The sequence below is a fragment of the Odocoileus virginianus genome, chromosome 23 (assembly GCF_023699985.2).
Source record: "Odocoileus virginianus isolate 20LAN1187 ecotype Illinois chromosome 23, Ovbor_1.2, whole genome shotgun sequence".
Classification (NCBI taxonomy): domain Eukaryota; kingdom Metazoa; phylum Chordata; class Mammalia; order Artiodactyla; family Cervidae; genus Odocoileus; species Odocoileus virginianus.
The window spans coordinates 16,722,076-16,738,665 of NC_069696.1; the positions used below are offsets into that span (position 1 = coordinate 16,722,076).

A 16,590-nucleotide genomic window follows, 5' to 3' on the forward strand; every position below is an offset into this window, starting at 1 on the left:
TGTCAAGCCCGGGAGCCACAAGTCCTGAGCCCACGAACTGCAACTACTGAAGCTGGAGCACCCGAGAGCCGGTGCGCCCCAGAGAAGTCACTGCAGTTAGAAGCCCGTGCACTGCAACGAAGAGTAGCCCCCCGACTGCCACAACTAGAGAAAAGCCTGGTCAGCAATGAAGACCCAGTGCAGCCGGAAGTAAACAAACAAATGAAAACCTGTACCAAGAGCAGCCACTCCTCAGTGCCCACCTCCCCGCCCCAAGCTCCTGAGCAATCACCAATCTATCTCTCATCTTTACGGATTTGCCTATTTTGGATATCTCTTACAAATCGAATCATATAATCTGTGACCTTCTGTGTTTGGCTTCAGCAAGTTTCCAAGTTTCATCCATTGTATTAATGAGGGTTCTCTGGAGAAACAACCAATAGGATATATATATATATATACATGAGGAAATTTATCCTATATATAATAGGATATATATACACATATATATAAAAAAGAAACAACCAGTAGGATATATACATACATATATATATACACACACACACACACACATATATATAAGAGGAAATTTGTTATAGGAATTGGCTCACAAGGCTATGGAGGCTGAGAAGCCCCACAATCTGCCATCTGCAAGTTGGAAAGTCAGGAAATCTGGGACTATAGGGATCCCAGGATCTGAAGTCCAGATTCTCCTTATGCCTATAGTGCATGGTCTTAATCACAGCAGCTTTGTAGTACATTTTAAAATAATTAATTCTGGGGACTTCCCTGGAGGTTCAGCGATTAGGACACAGCACTTTCACAGACAAGGGCTGAGGTTCAATCCCTGGTCAGGGAACTAAGATCCTGCAAATTTTTATATACCTTACCTATGGAAATCACTGCTCCCCAGACACCCAAAATTTCTTTAATGTTGAAATAAAAATCTCAAAGGTGCAGCACCTAATATCACTATGAAACCACATAACTCAGGTATGAAGATACAGGGACTTTCAACCAGCACAGAGTCCTATCCCAGGGTTCAGTGAACTTTGTCTGAAGGATTTATCTCACACACTATCTGAATATATATAAACCCACAACCTGTGGCCTGCCGATACTATCAAAGCTTTATTGCTCATCTGTTTGCAGATAATCTAAGCTCATATCTTTAAATTGGCTTGCCTCTATTTCCCAGTCCATGTTAACTCAGTCAATTAAAAATAATTTTAATAGCAACCCGAAGGGATTCAAGAATGAGGGGATATATGTATACTTATAGCTAATTCATATTGTTGTATGGCAGAAACCAATAAAATATTGTAAAGCAATGATCTTCCAATTTAAAATAATTTTTTTAAAAAAAGAAAAAAAATAGCAGCCCAAGATGAGAAGATCTAGAAAGATTAAGGTAGTGGTGGTGAAGAGGAGGTGCTTTACAGATAATTATAAAATCACATTTCATTTATCTGTATTTTTTTCCAATCCTGAAAACTTGGAGTGTTCTTCAAAGTTATCTTCAGTTTTATGAAAGAAAGCCACTTCAGAACAACCCATGATCATTTTAACAACTTCATAGCGCATGTGGAAAATAAGGTCTAAGTGCAAAGGTGACTCATCTAGGGTCAGAAAATAAATCAGAGATCTAACTGGACGTGGGACTTTCTGATCATGAATCCATTACTACTCTTAACAAACATGGGTGAGGACAAGAAAAACAGGGTGAGACTTTGAGGTCATTTAGTGTTAAGGGAGCTATTTGGGTCTCAACAAGGAATATATGTTTATGTATGGCTGATTCATCTTGCTATGCAGTAGAAGCTAACAAAAAACTGTAAAGCAACTCTACTGCAATAAAAATTAATTAATAAAAATAAAAGAAGGGATGCAAACATGCCAAGTTCAACTCTCAGTGTCCAAAAATCATTCTCCTCCCACACTGTAATTGAAGAAACCAGCTCTATTTCCTGGGCCACTTCAGACACACCTCCCTGCTAAAGAAACTCTGAAAAGAGCAACCCTGCCTTCCATTTCTTAGTCTGCTTTACAAGAACACTATGAGATGCAACATGAATCCCACAAATGAATTCTAAACATGTACAATCGGGAGAGCCTTTTGAAATCAATTAAAAAAACCTAGCCTCTGTAACTAGCTGATGAGGAAACAGACCCAGGGTTCAGGTTTTTTCCAACAGCTAATTAGCACTTGAGCTAAGACTAGCCTTGTGTACCTTGAATGTCCATCTGGTCCTCTTTCATTATAATTTTCCACCCTTTAAAAGGCTGACTTGGAAAAAAAAAAAAAAAAGGCTGACTGGGTATGGGATCTCTATTTATCCAGTTTTGTATGGATGAGGATAAGGAAGATGATCGCAGTTCTTAGAATTCATCATGTGCCTACAGTTTCATAGTTTCTTCTGCCTGTCAAGGCTTTGGGTTGTATATGTGTCTGAATTAACCTCAGGAAATCTACCGCATACATTTCTGAGGTTGAAGAGACTTTACATTCCAGTTGTATTTTCATTGCTGGCACTGCAGGGCTTTAAGAATGTTCCAGTGAATATTCTGCTTATTTATTCCTCCACCAAAACTGATTTTGATTCATACTAAGAGGTCAGCCCCAAAGAACACTAAAGGGGTCAGGGATTGGGACCCATGGGGAAAGACCACAGAGATAGCAGAGCAGCTTCAAATCAGACTGGTTGGATCTGTGGTGTTTGCTTATAAATCTGATGGAAAGCAAGGCAGTCAAGACAGATTTTCAGCATTCCCTTAGCTCCCCACCCCCTTCCTTGAACCACAAGCCAAGCCTGTCACTTCTACTCCGATAAGCAAGCCCTTCCCCACTGCTGTAGCCTTTAATTAGTCTGAAGCAGCACTGACTTTGGCCTCTGGCTGGTGGGACATCACACAGCACTTAAGCAAGGGGCAGTGGACACTTGCTCTGTCTGGGCTAAGCCGACTCCATCAGACTTAAAAGTGACTTTGGAGAAGCTGATCTTAAGGACACAAACTTGGGGTGGTTTGGTCTATGATAGGTCTTGAAAACTGATTATTGTCAGAAAAAAAAAAAAAACCTGCTTAGTGTCATATTCTCTAAACTCCAAATTATCATCTTTGGCAAATATTTTTCATCATTCAGGTGACAGCATAATATGAATATAACATCTACGGTATCTCCCAGAGTTGTTCAACACAACAGCCCATGTGTACCTAACAAGACAGTACATTTGGTTAAATTATTCAAAACTGATGCTCTGGTGAAACCTAATAATTTTGAAGTTTTCCCCAGGAAGCTAACTGACTTCAAATATGAGTATTATATATGTATTATTGACATTTTCCTGTGGCCACAGTGTATGTGGTTCAGTGTAAAGAATCTACCTACCAAGTAAAAAAAAAAAAGAATCTACCTACCAAGCAGGAGACACGGATTCGATCCTGGGTCAGGAAGATTCCCTGGAGAAGGAAATGGCAATTCACTCCAGTATTCATAGCAGATCCCATGGACGGAGGAGCCTGGTGGGCTACAGTCCATGGGGTCTCAGAGTTGGATACAAATGAGCAACTAAAAACAATGGCCCTTTGAAGCACTTTTTTTCCTTAAACTTTATCATCCCCTACAATTTCTTAGTAGAATTCTAACATAACCCAGAATGACATACATACAATAATTTTAATTTAGACCAATGTTCTGAAAACAGCACCATATTTCTACATATTTTGTTAACTGACAAAATACAAGTTATGTATGTACACACTGTTACATGTGTAAAAATAGGGTAGTTTACTACGACTAGAGGTGAAAGATGTTAACAGCTGTATAAGAAAAAAATTAAAGCAGGATTTCTTCTCATTTATCATTCTTACCAGTAATTTAGTCCATAAAAGTGTAAAACTGTAGGTATAAAAAATTCAATCACTGTCTTCAAGATGCTGTGATCACTCAGTTGTTAAGAATTGGTTTTACTGAGGGATTTCTGTAGCAATTTAGTGGCTAAGATCCCACACTTATACTGCATGTGGGGACGAGTTTGATCCCTGGTTGGAGACTTAAGATCCCACATGTTGCATGATATAGCCAAAAAAAAAAAAAACCACACATACACAAACAAACCAGAAACTGGTTTTATTCAGGTGGTGAGGCCTGGAGGGTGGAGTAAAAGAACCTGAACTCACCTCCTATCACTGGGACACCAAAATTACAACTATTTACAGAGCAACTATAGATAAAAATGACCTGAGGAAGAGCAGGAAAGGTTTTTGACAACTAAAGCTACAAGAAGGATGATGAGTAGGAGAAGCAGAGTAGGAAACGTCAAGACCCACGCCTGCAGCTGGGTACCCCACAAACTGGAGGATAGTAACTATTACAGAAATTCTTGCCAAGTAGTGGGGTTCCGAGTCCCAAATGAGGCTCCCAAGCTTAGGGCTCCTGAACCACTAGAAAGACAAGTACCCAGAATATATGGCTTTGAAGGTCAGTAGGGCTTCCCTGGTAGCTCTGCTGGTAAAGAATCGGCCTGCAAGGCAGGAGACTGCAGTTTGATTTCTGGGTTGGGAAGATCCCCTGGAGAAGGGAAAGGCTACCCATTCCGTATTCTGGCCTGGAGAATTCTATGGACTGTATAGTCCATGGGGTCACAAAGAGTAGGACATGACTGAGTGACTTTTACTTCACTTTCACAGCTTCACTGGTGGCTCATATGTAAAGAATCAGCCTGCAATGCAGAAGACCCAGGTTCAATTCCTAGGTTGCGAAGATCCCCTGGAGAAGAGAATGGCTACTCACTACGATATTCTTGCCTGGAGAATTCCATGGACAGAGGAGCCTGGCAGGCTACAGTCCATGGGGTCACAAAGAGTTGGGCATGACTAAGCGACTAACACACAAATGCTGTGTTAGTTTATATAAATAACCACAGAGAATTAGACAAAATGAGGTTACAGAGGAATACACTCGAAATAAAGAAATAAATAAAACACAAGAAGAACAAAGCTAAATGGAGATAAGCAATATATACCCAACAGTTTAGGGTATTGATCATCAACAATACTAGGAGAACTTTAACACCCTGCTTACACCAATGGACAGATCATCTAGAGAATCAATAAGGAGAGAGTGTGAAAAAAAGGAAACCCTTCTACATGGCTGATGGGAATGTAAACTGGTACAAATACTATGGAGAATAGTATGGAGTTTCCTCAAAAAATAAAAATAGAATTACCATATGATCCAGCAATTCCCCTCCAGGGTATTTTTGTGAGGAAAAAATATTAATTCAAAAAGATATACACACCACATATTAATTACAACATCATTCATAATCACCAAGGTATGGAAATAGCCTAAGTGTCCATAAATAGTGTATGGAAGTGAAAGTGAAAGTCATTCAGTCGTGTCTGACCCTTTGTGACCCCATAGACTATACAGTTCATGGATTTTTCCAGGCCAAAATACTGAAGTGGGTAGCCTTTCACTTCTCCAGGGGATCTTCCCAACCCAGGGATTGAACCCAGGTCTCCTGCATTGCAGGTGGATTCTTTACCAGCTGAGCTATAAGGAAAGCCCAAGAATACTGGAGTGGGTAGCCTATCCCTTCTCCAGTGGATCTTCCTGATCCAGGAATTGAACTGGGGTCTCCTGCACTGCAGGTGGATTCTTTACCAACGGAGCTATCAAGGAAGGCCTAAATAGTGGATGGATAAAGAATATGTGAGATAGATACACAGATAGATACAGAGAATGGAATATTACTGTCATGAAAAGAATGAAATCTTACCATTTATGATAACATTAATGGATATATAAGGTATCATGGTAAGTGAAATAAATCATACAGAGAAAGACAAATACCATATGATTTCACTTATATGTGAAATCTAAAAAAGAAAGCAAATGATTAAACCTAGCAAAACAGAAATAGACTCACAGATACAGACAAAAACAGGTAGTAGCCAAAGGGGAAGAGGATGAGGTGATGGGTGAAATAGGTGAGACTTCCTGTTATAAAACATTAAATGAGTCATGTGGATGAAATATATAACATGGAGAATATAGTCAATAATATTGTAATAACTTTGTATGATAACTAGACTTATTGTATTGATCATTTTGAAATGCATAAAATTATCAAATTACTCTTTTGTCCACCTGGAACTAACATAGTGTTGTAGGTCAGTTATACTTTAATTAAAAAGAAAAAGAATTAGTTATGTTGGCAACTGGCTACCTCAATGCCAGAAAGGGTTATTATCATAAATTAGAAAACAAATTAAGTGCAGATTAGGTGTGGTGGCGGAGAAGGCAATGGCAACCCACACCAGTTCTCTTGCCTGGAAAATCCCCTGGACAGAGGAGCCTGGTGGGCTGCAGTCCATGGGGTCGCTAAGGGTTGGACACAACTGAGCGACTTCACTTTCATTTTTCACTTTCATGCATTGGAGAAGGAAACGGCAACCCACTCCAGTGTTCTTGCCTGGAGAAATCAGGGACGGTGGAGCCTGGTGGGCTGCCGTCCGTGGGGTCGCACAGAGTCAGACACGACTGAAGCGACTTAGCAGCAGCAGCAGCAGCAGCAGATGTGGAGGGGGCAAACCTAATACTTAAAATCTGAGATATAACTTAGACTGATGAGGGTAAAAAAAAGCATGAGCATCAAGGAAACCCTTGTTTCCTGGAATCTCACTCTTTAGAAGTGACTTTCACAGCATGGTATAGCTGGAGTATACATTGCCCAGCTCACCTGGAGTTGCAGGCAGGGGAAAGTTGTGGAGAAGACCCCCTGAGCTTAGAAGCGTGACAGTAACTCTAGGAAATTGAGCTGGAGTCAAGGCATGGATAGGAACCCCTTCACTTCATCCCCACTTCCTTTTCCTTATCCAGGGCTGACAGTCTCTGCAGCTACATTCTAACCTATTCGCCTCATGATCATTCTGGTTAGGAATCTCAGAGAACTTACAAGAAATTCAAAAATAAAAGACTCATTTTTTTTAATCGAAGAAGCTCCCAAGATTTGCCAGTCCATCTTAACCCTTCATTTTCTAAGACAGAAAGATAATAATCACAATAAAACAATAAAGCACACTGACGTAATACCTTGTTCTTGGCTAACAAAAAGAGTGCCAGTGCTTAAAACAGATTTCAGGTCCTTGGACTCCTTCCATTCTACACAAGACTCTTTCCACGCTACACAGATATCTGTGTAATATCTCCTTTTCCTTTGTGTATACTTATTCCCTTCTACTTTTCTTTTCCATAGATGATAGGCTAATACAAAGACTGAATACCTCACCTACTTATTCAGTACTTAATCAGTTTGCCTACAGTCACCAGTTTCTTTCCAATCAGATAGTAATTCCCTTGATGGCCCACTCAGCTTCTCTATGCCCTTTTTTTTTTCATTTATTTTTATTAGTTGGAGGCTAATTACTTTACATCATTACAGTAGTTTTTGTCATACATTGAAATGAATTAGCCATGGATTTACATGTATTCCCCATCCCGGTCCCCCCTCCCACCTCCCCCTCCACCCGATCCCTCTGGGTCTATGCCCTTTTATTGCCTGCGTGCATGCATGCTAAGTTGCTAAGTTGCTTCAGTCGTGTATGATTCTTTTCGACCCTATGGACTGTAGCCTGCCAGGCTCTTCTGTCCATGGGGATTCTCCAGGCAAGAATACTGGAGTGGGTTGCCATGCCCTCCTCCAGGGATATTCCTGACCCAGGGATCAGACCCACATCTCTGGTGGCTCCTGCACTGCAGGAAGACTCTTTACCACTGAGCCAGCAGAGAAGCCCATGCCCTTTTATTAGCACAGCCCAGAAGCAGACACAGAGAGGTAGCCTGGTGGGGAGCTAGAAGAGAAGCATGGAAGTCTCCATGAAAACAAGAATTTGGGGACTTCGGCTATTTTCCTCCCAGCTGTACCCCTAACAATTGGAAACAGGGCTTTTTGCGGGTGAATTTCAGTGTGGGTGTGCTACACATGACAGTAGCCTGATGCCTTTATCACCACAACTGCCGATAGCTGTCAGGAACTAGTGGGGAGAAAGCTTGGTTTCAAATGTGTGAACAGCTCAGAGGAGGAGAGGATTCATCACAGGAGTCCACAATCACAGAAAGAAAGAAAAGGGTAAGAAAGGAGACAAAATGGGAATAAGGTTGAGGGACTGATGAAAAGGAATAACAAATTAAGAAAAAGAGGAATTTCCCTGGTAGTCCAGTGGCTAAGAATCCACCTTCCAATGCACTGGGTGTGTGTTCAATCCCTGGTCAGGAAACTAAGCTCCCACATGCCTCGAGGCCAAAAAGTCAAAACATAAAGCAGAAGCAATATTATAACAAACTCAATTAAGACTTAAACATATGGTCCACATCTTTAAAAATCTTAAAAAAAAAAAAAAAAAAAACAGCAAAAGGGAAGACAGAGATGGCATCAAGATGGTGGAGTAGGAGGAAGTGGAGAGCACCTCCCCCATGAACACATCTAAGATTCATCTACATATGGAACAATTCTCACTGAAAACCAGAGACTGACAGAAACCAAGTTCCTGCACAACCAAGGCTGTAAGAAAGATGCACACTTAATCCAGTAAGAAGACAGGAAAAGTGATCAGATCAGGCCTTGGGAGGAAAAGGAAGATCACACGGGTGGAGAACCATGCTGGGGAGTGAGCAGTTCAAGCCACATACGGGCACCCCAGTCCTGGGCTCCTCTGTGGGGAAGATGAGAACCCTTGGCATGTGGGAAGACCACTAGGACTAACAGGAGAGCATGGGGAACCTGGACTTACTCATGAGGCACGCACATGTGCTGGGCTGCCCCCACAGGTGGAGCGGAGGTGCAGTGGCCCCAATTTTTCCGAGACAGCCTGGGTGCATGCCCCAGCTGAAGCAGAGAGAATGAGCCAGCCACCATTTACCCTGGGTCATAGCGTGACACTAGATCTGGGTGGCCATGACCAGGAAGAAAGTTCAGCTGTGGGAAACTCAGAGGTGACCTGGGTGGGGCAAAGCCTGGGTGAGGCAGCAGGAGCCATTGTCAGCGCTTATTCAACAGTACCTCAGAAGCAGCCCAGATCTTTGAGGTGGCCAACCCACCACAGCTCCTGCCTGCCCGCCAAGTCATTTCAGTCATGTCCGACTCTTCGTGACCCCAGGGACTGAGCCCGCCAGGTTCTTCTGTCCATGGGATTCTCCAAGCAAGAATACTGGAGTGGGTTGCCATGCCCTCCTCCAGCGTATCTTCCCAACTCAGGGATCGAACCTGAGGCTCCTGCACTGCAGACGGATTCTTTACCACTGAGCCACCAGGGAAGCCCCCGCCCCAGCTCACTCCCCAGTAAATACCTCAGGTTCCTGTGAACCCTGCCTGCCCTGAGGTGACGCTCCACAACAGGGAGGGGCAGTGATCAGCCGTGAGGGACAAAGGGACTTGAACCCAAAGCTACATCTGAGCAGAATAAGGGAAATGACTGCAGGCATCGGCACAGGCAGCACAACAGAGACGATTCGGATCTCTGTCTGTGACTGGAACGAGTGGACAGACCCCATGGATCCCCTTGCTTCAGCACTACTCCCTGTAGGACAAGGGTCCCAGGAAAAAGAGAGGGGAAAACACACTTACAGGAAACAGGGGCTTCCCTAGTGGCCCAGCGGCAAAGAACCCACCTGCCAGTGCAGGAGACACGGGCTCAGTCCCTGGTGCAGGAAGATACCACATGTTGTGGAGCAGCTAAGCCCATGTGCCAGCTCTACGGAGCCTGTGACTAGAGCCCGGCAGCCCCGGTGACCGAGCTCCCGGGCCGCAGCTACTGAAGCCCATGCGCCCAGAGCCCTTGCGCTTCAATGAGAGGAGCACCGCAATGAGAAGCCCAAACACCACAACGAAGCCTAGCCCTGCTCGCTGCAACCAGAGAAAAGCCTGAGCGGCAACAAAGGGGACAGCACAGCCAAAATACATAAATAAATAACATTTAGAAAATAAATAAAAGGAAACAGAGCCAGCTGGGCCCAGCCCTCAGGGCTTCGGCTTCAGCAACTTGGAATCAGTCCTTATCCACAATAGAGCAGTGATGGCCACTGGGAAGTGGGGAAGTACCCCCTCATACCAGCTCGAGCTCTCGCCCTTCCATGTCCAGCCTGACCTCTTAGCAGGATGGCAGCTTCCAGCATACCCTGAGGAAAGATGTGATTACATCCACGCTAAATCCAGCTCTGCCACCAAAGGCATAGGGCACACATAGTCTACACAGAAATGCTCCCACACAAGAACATCCCTTTAAAAAAAAAAAAGAAGAACATCCCTTTAAGACTGCAGAGGTAACTGTTTCACCTGAACTTAGGTCAGAGAAAGTTAAACCAAAAATAAAAATAAGGCAGATGAACTGCCCTCAACTGAAACAGCAAGAAAAATACTCTGAAAAAAAAAAAGAAGTAAGCAATTACCAGAGAAAGAATTCAAAGCATTAGTAATAAGAATGTTAACTAAATTAGGAAAGGGAATAAATGAACACAGTGAGAATTTTAACTAGAAAATACTTTTAAAAGCTCTAAAAAATGGAGAATTCAATAGCAAATAAAAAGCACAGTAGAAAGAATAAATAGCAGATTAAGTGGTAAGGAAGAACGCAGAGGTGATCTGTAAGATAGAATAATGGAAATCACTCCATCATAAAAGCAAAAAGAGAAGAAAATTTTAAAAAATGAAATCAACCTAAGAGGTCTCTCGGATAAGATTAAGTGCAACAATATTTGCATTAAAGGGCTTCCAGAGAGAGAAGAGAGAGGGAAGAGGATCAAAACTCATTTATAATCATTTCAAAAAGAATAAAACACCTAGGAATAAACCTGTCTAAGGAGACAAAAGAAATGTACTCCAAAAACTATAAGATGCTGATGAAGGAAACTGAAGATGACACAGACAGATGAAAAGCTATATCATGTTCCTGAATTGGAAGAATTTATATTGTTAAAATTACCATACTAACCAAGGCAATTTACAGATTCAATACAATCTCTGCCAAAATATCAATGGCATTTTTTACAGTTGTTGTTCACCAAGTCATTTCCCACTCTTTGTGACCCCATGGACTGCAGCACACCAGGCCTCCTTGTCCCTCACCATTTCCTGGAGTTTGCCCAGGTTCATGTCCATTGATCGGTGATGCCATCAAACCATTCTTCATGGAAGTAGAACAAATAGTTAAGAAATTGTTATAGAAACACAAAAGAGCCCAATAACCAATCTTGAGAAAGAAGAACAGACCTGGAAGAATCACTCTTCCTGACTTTAGACTAGACAGCAAATCTATAGCAATCAAAATAGTACGGTATCGTTGACTCAGTGGGCATGAACTTGGGCAAACTGTGGGAGACAGTGAGGGACGAGGAGGCCTGGCCTGCTGCAGCCCATGGGGGTCACAAAGAATCAGACACTGAATAACAACAACATTAAGCAGTGAGATCAGAACATTTCCTTACACAAGAATAAATTCAGAATGGTTTAAAGACCAAAATGTAAGACCTGAAATCATAAAACTTCTAAAAGAGAACATAGGTAGTACACTCTTTGACACAAATTATAATGATATTATCTTGTATCATTCTCCTAAGACAAAAGAAGTAAAAGCAAAAATAAAAATAAAAAAAGAAATCAAAGCAAAAAAACCAAATGGAACTTAATTGAACTTAGAGGCTTTTGCACAGCAAAGGAAGCACCGAAAAACAAAAAGACAACATACGGAATGGAAGAAAATGTCTAAAAATGATACAGCTAACAAAGGCTTAATATCCAAAATATACAAACAGTTCACGAAACTCAATATTAAAAAGTAACCTATCAAAAAATGGTCAGAAGACCTAAGTAGACATTTTTCCAAAGACGTACAGGTTGCTAAGAGGCACATGAAAAGATGCCCAACAACACTAATCAGCAGGAAAATGTAAATCAAAATCACTGTAACCACACACCTGTCAGAATGGCTGTAAATAACAAATGTTGGAAAGGATGTAGAAAAAAGGGAACTCTTGTACACCCTTGGCGGAAGCAAAAATTGGTGTAGCTGCTATAGAAACAATATGTATGTTCCTCAAAAAACTAAACATAGACTGACACTCTTGCTGTTTAGTCACTGAGTCATGTCTGATTATTTTGTGACCCCATGAACTGCAGCCCACCAGGCCCCTCTGCCCATGGGATTTCCCAGGCAAGAATAGTGGAATGGATTTCCATTTCTTTCTCCAGGGGATCTTCCCAATCCAGGGATCAAACCTACGTCTCCATTTGCAGGTGGATTCTTTACCACTGAGAGACCTGGCAAGCCCTAGAACCACCATATTACCCAGCAGTTCCACTCCTGGGTGTCTATCTGGAAACACAAACACACTAATTTGAAAAGATTCATGTACCCCAATGTTCAAGGCAGCATTAGGTACAATATACAAAGTATATTGCAATAGAAACAACCCAAGTGGCAATCAACAGATAAGTGGATAAAAAAGACATGGTATAAATAAATAAATAAATATATATATATATATATATATATATACACACACACACATAGATATATATAGCTGAGTAATTTTACTCAGCATTGCTAAGCCATAAAAAAGAATGAAATTCTGCCATTTGCAGCAACATAGATGAACCTAGAGAATATTATGCATAGTGAAATAAGTCAGACAAAGACAAATACTGTATTCACACTTACTTGTGGAGTATAAAAAATAAAACAAATGAATGTATATAGCAAAACAAAACAGACCCACAGATATGAAAACAAACTAGTAGTTACCAGTGGGGAAAGAGAAGGGAGAAAGGTCAAGACAGGAGTAGAGGATTAAGAGACACAAACTAGTCAGTATAAAATAGACAAGCATACTGTACGGCACAGGGAATTATAGCCATTATTTTGTAATAACTTTTAATGAGGTAATTGAAACCTATAAAAATACTATAAAAAATCAATCACTATGCTGCACATCTAATACTAATATAGTACTTTAAATCAACTACCCTTCAATACAAAATAAAAGAGAAAACAAATTAAGAAGAAAACCGAAATTCCGGTAAACAAAGAATAGGATATCACACTATACAATTTTTAAGCATAATTACAGATATTATCTCATTAAATATCACAACAACTCCAAGAGATAATTACCATTCTTCATTATGCTTAGCAGAGGGCCTGAGCTGAGCCCAAAGGCGGGCTGAACGACCTCACTGTCCTTTGACAAGCAGTTCCTGTACTTCACTGTTTCTGTCTCCCCTCTCTGGATGGCTTCCTCTCCAGGAATAACAGAGACCCTTCATCCCTTCGCTTTCTGGCTGCCTCTCTCCTTGCCCAAATTGCTGAAAATTGCCAAAATTCTGTTTAAAAAAAGACAGAAGCCCAAACCCGCGAGATGCCTGCTCTGAAGAAATACAGATTCATTCACCTGGTGACTGCTGTTTGTTCACATAAAATACAAACAGCCACTCACAGCCATGCCCCGTTCGGCCGCCTCCCTCTTTTTCTTCCCAAAACAGCGAAGCCCACCCCTGACTGCATCACTACCATCCTCCTCTCACCCTTCATACCCCCAAACCATTTCCACTACCTTGTCCCTCCTCCGGTTCCTCCTCCGGTCACTCTGTATTTCAGATGAAACTGGCTCAGCCAGGGAAGGGGAAAAAAAAAAAAAACAAACCAACTCGTTTTGGGTAGGGCAAGTTGTGCCGGCCTCAAGGAAATGCTTTTCAGTCCCTCCTTCCCACTGTGGGGCGTGGCCGCGGGCAAAGGATGGAGTTTGGGCGGGCTCCCCACAAAAGGAAAAGTCTGCGGGCACTGAGGTTTCCGGGCCTCACCACACCTGAACCAGCAGGAAACCTCTGCCGAAACTGTAAAAGCTGGACTTGTTGCTGATCAACCTATTCATTTCCTTCTCAAGCGATTGCTGGACGGTCAGGTGTAGAAGACCTGCCTGTCCAGGTGAAAATGTGGTCACGATGAGGCGCAATAGCGCCACCTTCTGTGCGACTCAATAACAGTTGCCTTCTTCGGTACTCAAAATGGCCAGGATTTGACCTTGGGCTCCGGGACAATCGCAACCCCAAACCTTTACTGAGTGCACCAGTTAATACTGACCATGAGAAAATAGATAGCGAACAAAAATCTCAGGAGTAAGTAATCAATCATTCACAAATGCTTTTAAAATAATCTATGTGCTGGGTTCTCCTCTAGGGATACAGTGATGAGCAACCTATTTAGGTTACTGGCCCACAAGGAATTTACAATCATAGGAGACCCTGAAGAAAATACTCAGCTGGGAGAACTCCAAACTTGATACTAGCACCGAATACACGTTCTACTCAAGAAATATAGGTCACATAGTGTATAGATGGCTTACTTGCTCAGCATTGTTAGCAAACCAAGCAGGAACTGGGAATCCTTAGAAAGAATTTGGGTACCATGTGATGTCGAGCATTTGAAGACTGGGGTACTTCAGTTCTCTGGAGTCTTTGCTATTGATAGTTTTATTTCCTTCAGAGCTCTTTTAAAATAGGAAGAACTGTACTGCATGCCACTGAAGTGTACATTTAAGAATGGTTGGTGGTTAATTCTATGTTATGTGAATTTTACCTCAATTTAAAAAAATGAAAGAATGAAGTCTCATCAGTCAAATTTTCTTCCCATCCTTTATGTCATAACTGATGACTAAAAGCCAAATGAACAAATCTGAGTTTTATGTTATATGACCTCTTCTACTCAGCTTCCCCATGGACCCTGATCGCCTCAAAGTAGAGACTGTGGCATACTCATTTTTGTAATTCCTGCAACACCTGCATATCTTGCTGAATACCCATTCTGATACACAGAATTCTGTTTAAATATCTCCTTTTTGTAAAGGAGTCACCATAGTCACAAAAGTTATAACCTCTAAGACCTAGAAAAAATTTTAAATATATATAGATAGAACAAAGGAGGATTCAAAAATGTATACTCTAATCTTAATGAACAATTCAATAAATGGTGAATTTTTAAATTTTCTGAGATAGAGAGAACTCTGGAAATAATAATGCTCAGACATGGAAACACCAACACACATACTAAATAGAAAATCCTCACTAAACAAAAAATATAAGCAGGAGGTATACATGTGTGATTGGTTCCACACATTTACACGTGAATAAGGTGACTGGATCATTCTTATTTTGCTCTTCTCTCCAAGTGTTCATTCTCTTATAATCTCCATTATTACCCCTGTCTCACAGTTATGGCCCTCTTATTCATTTTCCGCAATCTTCAGTTCATCCATCCTTACCAGATGGTTATTTCTACCTCACCATTAATTCAATCAGCTTAAAATACACTGATTGATTTATTTTTGGCTGCACTGGGCCTTCGTTGCTGCGTGCAGACTTTCTCTAGTTGCGGTAAGTGGGGGCCACTCTTTTGTTGGGGTGGATGGGCTTCTCATGGGAGTGGCTTCTCTCGTGGCAAAGCACAGACTCTAGGCATGCAGGCTTCAGTAGCTGTGGCCCACTGATTCTGTTGCTCCGAGGCATGTGGGGTCGTCCCACACCAGGGATTGAACAGTCCCCTGCATTGGCAGGTGGATTCTTATCCACTATACCACCAGGGAAATCCCAATCAGCATTTACTGAATGCCCATTTTCTGCTCTGCCAGCATTTATTGAGTGCTAAGTATTGAACAGGCTTCCCTGGTAGCTCAGCTGGTAAAGAATCTGCCTGCAATGAAGGAGACCTCAGTTCGATTCCTGGGTCAGCAAGATCTTCTGGAGAAGGGTAGGTCTACCTACTACAGTATTCCTGGGCTTCCCTGGTGGCTCAGCTGGCAAAGAATCCACCTGTAATGTGGGAGACCTGGGTTTGATTTTAAGTTAAATTCTATCTTAATTGATAAAAAGTTTTGTCATATTAAAGAAAAGAAGGATGTGCACTCATCTTCTCCTGCAAGAACTGCAAAGTTGCAACTCACTGCTGAACAAGCATTGACAGGAAAATGTTGGATCCCACCAAAAAAAGATACCCCACGTCCAAGGACAAAGGAGACGCCCACCAAGAGGGTAGAAGGGATGAAATCACATTTAGAATCAAACCCCATACCTTCCAGAGATGCTCAGAGGGCTCAAACAAATCCTTGTGCACACCAGGACCCAGGGATCCCACAGAGACTGAGCCAGACCTTTGAGTGTTTGTCCCTGCGGAGACTTGGGTCAGCGGCGGCCTGCTGTGGGGACAGGGGCTCTGGCTGCAGCAGACTTGGGTCACACAGTGTGTGGCATAAGCCCTCTTGGAGGAGGTCACCATTAGCCCCAACATAGAGCCACCAAGCAGACAACCCACAAACTGCAGAACAATTATACAAAATAAATTCTCACACTGTTGAGAAAGCTCTAGGACTAACAACAGATTTCCCAACCTGGGGATCTGGCAAAGGGACTGATAACCCCCAGGGAATATGACTTTGGAGGCCAGTGGGATTTGATTACAGAACTTCCACAAGACTGGGGACACAGACTCTTGGAGGACACAGACAAAACATTGTGCACACCAGGAGCCAGGAGAAAGGAACAGTGTCCGCACAAGAGGCTGAGC

The 16,590-nt window shown here is 42.1% G+C and overlaps 1 protein-coding gene across 2 annotated transcripts in view; it reads right to left on the minus strand.

The window, feature by feature from the left end:
* Positions 1 to 13,844, minus strand: part of STYK1 (serine/threonine/tyrosine kinase 1) — a 50,714-nt gene extending 36,870 nt beyond the window's left edge. Inside the window, exon 1 of one of the 2 annotated variants that reach the window (XM_070453627.1) lies at positions 13,589 to 13,844. The gene's annotated coding sequence lies outside the window, so the exon portion shown is untranslated. Of the gene's footprint in view, positions 1 to 3,396; positions 3,441 to 13,588 lie in introns of those variants that run through there. The other variant, XM_070453628.1, reaches the window with a different exon arrangement.
* Positions 13,845 to 16,590: the final 2,746 nt, after the last annotated feature.